The sequence below is a fragment of the Palaemon carinicauda genome, chromosome 10 (assembly GCF_036898095.1).
Source record: "Palaemon carinicauda isolate YSFRI2023 chromosome 10, ASM3689809v2, whole genome shotgun sequence".
NCBI lineage: Eukaryota > Metazoa > Arthropoda > Malacostraca > Decapoda > Palaemonidae > Palaemon > Palaemon carinicauda.
This window is the reverse complement of record NC_090734.1, coordinates 131,878,544-131,886,043: the sequence shown is the minus strand read 5'-3', so window position 1 is coordinate 131,886,043 and position 7,500 is coordinate 131,878,544.

Genomic DNA, 7,500 nt, shown 5'->3' with positions numbered 1-7,500 from the left:
TGTATTATGACTGCAGCTTCCCCTACCTCAAAGGCCCTCCAACCCTCTCACTTCACCAGAGTATAGTGTTTGAGAGAATGTTAGAGTCTGTTTTTCTCCCTTTATGCTTTGTTTTCCGTCTTGTTTTAGGTGTTAGGTCCAGATGTATTTACTTTTTCGTTTCATTTTCTTTTTCTTTTTACAATTGTCAAGGTCATATCTTTTTCCTTGCATCATTTTGGTTCCTCTTCTCTAAATGTGTAAAGAAAAGATTTTAATTTTTATATCACTCTTTTTCATGACTGTTAGAACTAGAGTTTTCTTTTTCATTTTAATTTTCTATTTTTTATAATGGAAAACATGTGAAGGTTTCTTTCAATTACAATTTTAGGTAATTGTAAATTTTAAGGATAAGATTCTATTTCGTTTTGAGTTTCCTTTACCTTTTCAATAATTGCCATAACTTCTGCATTTCTTTAGTATTGTTTTCTTGTACATTTCATATGAGTATGAGACAACGTCGTTTTAGGCTTTATGGTAATTTTCAATGTTTTATAACTTTGAGAAACAAATCTCTTCAACTTGAATTTTTATTCAGTTTTTATTATTCTGAAAGTTTTTTTATTTTAAGTTTTAAAGAGTATCGTGACAAGATTTTTTTTTTTTATTATAATTCTTATTGTTAGTAATATTTCTTTTGTGAATTAATATCACTTGGGATCTGTCAATCCATAAAATCTCCATAATCTTGATTTATAATCTAGGTACCTGTGATAAATATTTGTTAATGTTTCCCAATTAGCAATACAAAGCAAAACCTTCTCTTGATACTCAACATGATTATTAAAATAACTAGTGAACTTTCATATACTTCTATGTTTTATTCTACGATACCACTCTTTTTCTTATACATTAAATCAAGAATTAATTTGTTGTGTTCTCAGTGATGTTCAGAGCTAGCTTGAGATAATGATATCCACATCGATTTATAAAACATCGTCAAGTCTCTCTCTCTCTCTCTCTCTCTCCTCTCTCTCTCTCTCTCTCTCTCTCTCTCTCTCTATCCTTCTTTCATACAAATTGCTTCTTCTGGTTCTGTTTAAGTTGAATCTTTGTAAAGTTTTACATTTACCGAAGACTTACAAATAATATGGATCATATAGCTAAATTCTACTTGTATTTCACTCCCTTAGAATTTAGAGTCAAATTACACAAATTATTCAGTCATATAAAATTATCAGTAAAATGAATGATCAATTTGGTAATTACTTCGTAACTAAGGTCTTGTAAACTATAAAGGACAAGAAAATAATGACGTTAAAACTAAAATATTAACAATTATCATAATATGACGCAAACAAAAGACTCGTTATGGAGCTGTATGCAGTATTATTTTTCACCATATAAAGGCCATTACACAAACGCTACATACAATTCACCAAATATATAAGCTTTCCTATTTTTAGTTTTTGGAAAAAATGTATATTATTTGTTATGGAAACAAAGAACGTTTTTTACCCCACTGTTTCGAAAGAAGGAATAATAATCTTCTATTTTTCACATGCTTACCAATTTAATTTGCAGTCTATTGCATAGAGAGTTTTGATAAATGAATTATAAAAATTAGTTAAATTCATTTTAATTTTTAGAACTTTGCTCATATATTCCGATTAAATCTTTATATACATGTTTACTTTTCATGATTTTTTTTTCACCTTTGTTTTATTAGTCTTTTTTTTTTATTCTGTTAGTTTATAATCTATTCCTTTTCACCTTCAATTCTTCTGATTTAGTAGCTTTGGTTTTTCCCCTATTGCCTTTTCTTTTACTCAATATTTCTCCTCATTCTATATAATTTTTTATATGACTTTAATTCCAAAATGGTAATCTCCTCCGTGGAACCAAACATTACATAAAAAGATGATGTACCAAAATCATCCAAACGGATAAAGACGAAAATATGATTGTATATAATAAATGCAAATGAAATTTCAAGCAAAGTTTTTTGTCATTTCCTTAAACATTATTTTTCCCTTGTAACCTAAACAACGAGTTATAACCCCCTCCCCAACAAAAAAGGTAAAATTAAGGAATTCTTGAACTTCGACGATTATTAATTCTTAGGCTTCCCTTTTTAACAGTTTTCATGAGGTGAAAGACTACCCAGAACTAAATGAAAATTAGTGATTTAATGAATAAGAGTAACTTGAGTAAAGAGATAATTCTCTCTCTCTCTCTCTCTCTCTCTCTCTCTCTCTCTCTCTCTCTCTCTCTCTCTCTCTCTCTCTCTCCTGCACACCGTGAAATTGAGCGACACACTAAACTCAAAATGAGAATTGAAAATTATTGATTCAATGAATAAAAGAGTAACTTTAATGAAGAGATAATTCTCTCTCTCTCTCTCTCTCTCCTCTCTCTCTCTCTCTCTCTCTCTCCTCTCTCTCTCTCTCTCTCTCTCCTGCACCCCGTGAAATAAAAAGGAAAACGAGAGGCACTAAACTCAAACCAAATAGTCCATTTGGTCCAGAAAGGCAATAGTACTTACTCTTAATCATAATTGCGGTTGTTGTGCGTGTGTGTGTGGCCGTGTGTACTGACTGCTGTACCTCTGTTCATGCAAGTTCATGCACCTCTGTTGGTTTGGACTCGCCATGACCCTTCCAATGGCGCATTAAAGTTTGCAAGTTGTTATATCATACTTATACCTGTTTTATTGCATTTTTAGTAGAGTTGTTATTCTACCAGAGGAAGTAATTATCGCCTTCCTTAGGGTGTTTTCATGAAGTGGTCTGTATGTTGCAAAGCGTGCAGTATTCTCTGCTTCTGCTTCAGATATCCATTTGATCTCTGTACGTCTACAGGGCTGCCTTTTACTTTCGTGTACGTTAGCATCCTATATATAGCTTAGACCTGTGCGTAATATTATTATTATTATTATTATTATTATTATTACGAAAACAATTATTATTATTATTATTATTATTATTATTATTATTATTATTATTATTATTATTATTATTATTTTTATTATTATTATTATTACGAGAATTATTATTATTATTATTATTATTATTATTATTATTATTATTATTATTATTGCGAGAACAATTTTTATTATTATTAATATTATTATTATTATTATTATTATTATTATTATTATCATTTTTATTATTATTATTATTATTATTATTATTATTATTATTATTATTATTATTATTATTATTATTAATGTTGTTGGTACTATTATTATCATTGTTATTTTTATTATAATTTTTATTGTCGCGAACGATGTGAGTGACCTTGTATGAAATGCCAATTTTTTTTTTTTTTATGCTATCTCACCCAACCCAGAGCCCAGTCATCCCTTTTATAATCCGCATGGATTTCGGAGCGGGGGTGGGGGGTTAGGGTGGAGTGGCTGATATTTTCGGCGGCGGGGTCAATAACTCCTATACCAATGAATATATTCAAATGAAATTTTAAAGGATTATATATATATATATATATATATATATATATATATATATATATATATACATATATGCATATATATATATATATATATATAAATTATATATATATATATATATATATAAATTATATATATATATATATATATATATATATATATATATATATATATATATATATATATATATATATGTATATAAGCTTTGTTACTGCCACTTTTCATGTTCATAGATGCTATAGGCATGCCCTGGCTGTCACTTTTGTTCGTAAGTGACAACTTTTAGCAAAGAAATTAGTGAGGAGCCGCAAACTACTCTTAGATTTTTACATATATCCAAATGATTTTCACAGCAGCGTTTGATGGGTGTTATGTGAACTACATTCATACCAATTTTCTTATCGATACGTGCCATAGAAAAATCACAGTAGCTATTTTTCGATATCCGAGGGAGGCCGATTTATTTTCTGCACTGGGGAGCCTTTCTATTTCAGCCTCTGTACTGGTAGTATTTAATTTTTCGATCTAATATTGCAGCTAGTCTTATAGTAATAAAAATGATAGTAGTTATAATGGCCAAACAAAATTTTTTAATTTTTCCCGTTTGATAAAGATAATATAAGAATACTAAATCCAACGTTTAGACGACTAGCACCCTTGTTACCTAATTAAGTATTAGGGTAATACTTGTCTTTTTTCCACTTCCATCCTTTATTCCAGTGTGCTTATAATAATCTTTATAAAGAAAATATATTAATTTTAGTCCATTTTGAAAAGCTAAAACTTTTAAAGGACTTAAGGAAAGCGAGGAAATTAGTGGTAAGGTAAGAAATTGCATCAATGGTGCAGTGAAGTTTATTTTTCCAGTTAGGGTTGTCTCCACAATGAGAGGGTGATTTTTGCCAATTTTTTTTCTTTGCTAAAAGTCTTCCTCTTGCCTATCAGAAGGCCGTGATATGTGTAGAATTCATCTCCAGCCTCTATAATGCCCCCCCCCCCCTGGTCATCAATGCCCCCCTTATGTTAATAGTAAAAATACGAAATATCATTAGTAATTTTCAAATTTTTATAGTTTACCCCCTTAAAAACTGTTCAAAGTCGTTTTCTCATGTCAGTGACATTAAAGAAAATGGGCTCAGGGGTGACTATGATTTTATATCCAATATTTTCGTCATCAGACAAAAATCGTAATTTCTCGTTTTTTCTTTTTCGGGAGAGGGGTGTATTTCTTTGCTTGTCCTGCTCTTATGCCTTAAGTAATATAATATTTAGATGTTTTAGGCCATCAAGTGACATAATACCTAGAAAAACACAGAAGGTTTTTTCCCTAAATCGAAATTTTAATTTTTGGTGAATATTTATTTTTAGGTATCCCTCCATCACCAGCCGGGCTTCCACTAAAGTTATTGCTCGTTTTTTTTCTTGTTGTGCGCTTATTTACTGTTCGATTTTGATAAAACTTTGTGTGCTTGTTCCAGGTGGATAAACAAACATAATGTCAGAGCGAATTTCAATTCAAGACATTAGTTTCTCACTGGTCACCAAATAACTTTTAAGTCGCTAGCTCCGATTTTCACATTTTTATTCATAAAATCCTTTATTTTCCCTGTAGGATGATAAAACTTACAGAGGATATGCCTTATTATAGTGCTATTAATGCCTGAAAATTTCATTAGCGTGTCTTGATTAGTGTATTTTTGGGAAATATATTTTACGATTGGCACCCCTTGAAAGGTGAGCCTACCCTTAAAATTATTATTCTTTCATTTAATTGGATATAAAGGTTAATTAACGCTACAGAGAGAAGTGCACAAAAATGGCCGTAAATGGCTATTCAAATGGATACCTAACGCCAAGCTTGATGGTTTTCAACCGTTTTATTCAATGAAGCAAACTTTTAAAGAGTAAAAACTAACTCTCTCTCTCTCTCTCTCTCTCTCTCTCTCTCTCTCTCTCTCTCTCTCTCTCTCTCTCTCTCTCTCTCTCTCCCCATATTCATTATCGTAGTTTTTCAATTTTAGCTAAACTGAAATTCGCTATGTCGACTTATATATTTTTCGAAGTTTATATAAGAAAAAGGATAATTATTTATTAAAGGTTAACACGGGTCCAGCATGTTTCTGAAGCCGTTCCATAATATTCGCTGTATTTTTACGAAAACTCAACTACACGATAGGGGTCTTATCAGAGAAGGAGTAGCATTGGTAAAGTAAGAGAAATGGCAGGGATTAAGGCTAGGGTATGAAAGGTTGTGCAGATAGAAGAAGCGTACTTAAGATAAACATAAATAAGTCAAAATTTGAAAATGCAAAGGGGATTTTGTATAAAGAAATTACATTTTACATTGTTAGAAATTTGCCGTAAAAAACGGTAAAAATCCTTGAATAAATGTTGCCATGTTTTTACCGTTTTAAAAATGGATATATTGACGTATAGGAGTGAAATTACGGTCACCAAACCGTTAACGATAATAACAAAGTAGGGTAAAATTACGGCCGCCTGTATTTCACTGTATATTTTTCTTACGAACTTTCTATTAAAATTACGTTTTTTAACAGTATATAATACTTGTTTTTATTATTTTTTGTTATACTACAAAATAAAATTCGTTGAACTGTTGGTTCTATTTCTTTTGTGGAATTACATTAAATCTAATACTGTTTTTCTTTTATTTGTATTACTGAGTGAATTCAATGCATTGAACATACTGCTGCTTTTGTTCATACTACTGAATCATTTTATAAAAGGATAAAATAACGTTGTTATTTAGTAGTAACACATATTATCACCTCGTCATACTTCTAATGTTATTATTATTATTATTATTATTATTATTATTATTATTATTATTATTATTATTATTATTATTATTATTATTAATTGCTAAGCTACAACCTGGTTGGAAAAGCAGGGTGCTATAAGCCCATGGTCTCCAACAGCGAAAATAGCCCAGTGAGGAAAGGAAACAAGGAAAAATAAGATATTTTAAGAACAGTAACAACATTAAATTAAATGTGTCCTATATAAACTATTAAAACTTTAACAAAACCAGAGTAAGAGAAATAAGATAGAATAGTGTGCCCTAGTGTACCATCAAGCAAGAGAACTCTATCCCAAGACTGTGAAAGACCATGGTACAGAGGCTATGGCACTGCCCAAGACTAGAGAGCAATGGTTTGATTTTGGAGTGTCCCTCTCCTAGATGAGCTGCTTACCAAAAGTGGCCACTGAACAATTACAATGCAGTAGTTAACCCCTTGGGTTAAGAATAATTGTTTGGTTATCTCAGTGTCGTCGGGTGTATGAGGACAGAGGAGAATATGCAAAGAATAGGCCAGACTATTCGGTGTATGTGCAGGAAAAGGAAAAGAACTGTAATCAGAGAGAAGGATCCAATGTAGTACTGTCTGGCTAGTCAAAGGACCCCGTAACTCTCTCTTTTTTCCTTGAAAATTTCAATATTCACCTTTGTATATCCCTCAAGATGCAAGAGAAATAATCCCTCACCAATGAGAGAAATCTTAATTTCGCTGATCATTTTCCCTATTTAACATAACGATTTTCAAATCCATCATCAATGATAAACGCATTATTATTATTATTATTATTATTATTATTATTATTATTATTATTATTATTAGCTATGCTACAACCTAGTAGGAAAAGCAAGATGCTATAAGCCCAAGGGATCCACCTGAGAAAAATAACCCAGTAAGGGAAGGAAATAAGGAAATTAATAAACCTTTGTCAGCCTGTTCAACATAAAAATATTTGCTGATAATAATAATGGTAATGATTGAGATCATGAACTTTCTATTAAATAAAACAAAAATTAGTTCAGACTTCATGGTGAATAAGAAATATGTTGAAGACATCCGGTACAACACGGCCACGGTAAATCCTGCCTGAAATATCAGGAACCTTACGATTAATCATAAAGCCTGAGAAGTGAGTAATCAAGACCGTATAAACGTCACAGGTGGAGGAATGCATAGTTAGGAGAAATCGAAAATTAGTCCCAGCTGCTGGATTGACTGAGGAGAAAATGGAAT